Source organism: Echinops telfairi, unplaced genomic scaffold (assembly GCF_000313985.2).
Source record: "Echinops telfairi isolate 266 unplaced genomic scaffold, ASM31398v2 ScPeMD7_443;HRSCAF=831, whole genome shotgun sequence".
In the NCBI taxonomy this organism is placed as follows: domain Eukaryota; kingdom Metazoa; phylum Chordata; class Mammalia; order Afrosoricida; family Tenrecidae; genus Echinops; species Echinops telfairi.
Genome location: NW_022104341.1, coordinates 57,379,793 through 57,381,999, shown reverse-complemented (window position 1 = coordinate 57,381,999; position 2,207 = coordinate 57,379,793). Strand labels below are relative to the sequence as shown.

Genomic DNA, 2,207 nt, shown 5'->3' with positions numbered 1-2,207 from the left:
CAGTGGCACAGCTTCCAGCAAGCCACCATAGTACGACAAAGTGACCATCAAGTGGTGGAGACAATTTGTATAGCCCTATAACTATTTAAAGAATCTCAGGTTGTGCAATAGTTAAGCCCTTAGTTATGAGTCAGCTGACCCATAAAAAATCATTGTTGTGTGCTGTAAATGAATGAATTCTGACTCCTAGATGTGACCCTATAAGACAGAATAAAACTGCCCCAGAGGGTTCTCAAGGTTGTAAATCTTCTTATAATTAGACTGCTACACCTTTCTCTCACAGAGCAGATTCATTCCATTGGGTTTTAGTTTAGCCACCAAGTGGTTTTACAACTGCAGCAGTCTAAGAAAAGCTACGAGCGAGTTCCAGTCTGCCACATAGGGTCACTGTGAATCAGAATGGGCTCCACAACACACAAGAACACGGTGTAACTAATAAGGACGTTGATGTCTCAATTTAAAAAGAGAAGCTCCAGGCCCAAATAATTTCACTGGAGAAATCTATCAAAGATGTAAAAAAAAATCAATCCTGATGCTAGACAGTCTTTTCTAGAAAATAGAAAAGGAAAGAACACACATATTGATTCATTTTATGTTGCTACTATTGCTCTGGTTAAAAAAAAGACCAAGCAATAAAAGCAAACAAGAAATGATAGGCTAATACTCCTAGTGAACATAGATATAAATGTCCTTAATGAGATAGTAACCAATAGAGTTCAACAATACATAAAAATAATTATATACTGTGACTAAGTGGAATTTATTCCAGGGATGCTAAGCTGGCTTAATATTTTTAAAAAATCATTGAATATCCTCTACCATATTAATACACTAAAGAAGAAAAATCATGATTATGTCAATTGGTACAGGTAAAGCATTTGACAAAATTCAACACCTGTTTGTGATAGAAAGTCTTAGAAAAATAGAAAACAGAGGGGAATTGCATGTTGATAAAGAATATGTACAAAACCTGACACGTGACGTCATATTTCATGGTGAAAGAAAGAGAGCTCTCCTGTAAGATGAGAAACAGGGTAAGCAGATTTGCTCAGATCGGCCTCATTCAGCATAATGCCAGATGTTTCCAGTGGTGTGCGATCCAAGGAAAAAGAAAATAAAGGGGATACAGGTCAGGAAGGGAAAAATAAGACTGTCCTTAAAACGTGTCTGACATGATGGGCTGTGTAGAAAATTCTAAAGAATCTACAAAACAAAACAAAAAAACCCTCCTAGAGTTATTACTGGAATATAGCAATGTTGCAAAACACAAGGGAAAAAACACTTAAATTTAAATTTGGTAGTATTTCTAGATATTAGTAATAGATACATGAATACTGCAATGAAAAAATATCCCATTTACATTTGCTAGAAAAATCAAATATTTAAGTTAAATCTAAAAACATGTACAGAACTGAGTGCTGAAAACTACAATAGGCTGATGAAACGTTTTGAAAAGACTGAAACTAGCGGAGGTACATCCTGTGCTCGTTGATTGAAAGGCTCCACACAAGAAAGATGGCAGGGAGTGCAAAGGCAATTGCAGAGTGGGGTCTGGAGTGTGTCGTGCTGACGACCGTGGCCCGAGATGACACGCCTGACGGCGGAGCTGAGCACTTTGCCAAGACCGTGGCATACTTAAAGGAAAGGAATCCAAAAATTCTTGCGGAGTGCCTTATCCCTGACTTCCGGGGAGATCTGAAAGCAGTAGAGAACGTGTCTCTGTGCGGCTTAGATGTGTATGCACCCCATGTAGAAACAGTCCCAGAACTACCGAGGAAAGTTTGTGACCTCCGGGACAATTTCGACCAGTCCCTCGGGTCCTGACATGTGCCAAGAAGGTTCCGCCGGATGCTATTTCTAAACATCGATCCTGTTGGGTCCGGGGGAGACGGATGAGCAAGTCCACACAACGAAGAGAGCTCTTCAGAGGCAAACGTGGACTGTGTGACTTCAGGACAACCTATGCAGCCGACAAAGCGCCACCTGAAGCTTGGAGAATACATTACTCCAGGAAAGCTCAAATCCTGGGGAAAAGCAGGAAATGACCTTGGCTTTCAATATACTGCAAAGGGACCTCTGGTGCGTTCTTCATATAAAGCAGGTGAATTTTTTTTTAATCAATTTATTGGGGCTCATACAATTCATCACAATACATAGATCAATTGTGTAAAGCACATCTATACGTTTGTTGCCCTCATTATTCCCAA

The 2,207-nt window shown here is 39.7% G+C and overlaps 1 pseudogene; it reads left to right on the top strand.

Moving 5' to 3' along the window:
• The first annotated feature begins 1,515 nt into the window (after positions 1–1,515).
• The window catches only part of LOC101659797, a 2,681-nt pseudogene continuing 1,989 nt past the window's right edge, over positions 1,516–2,207 (top strand).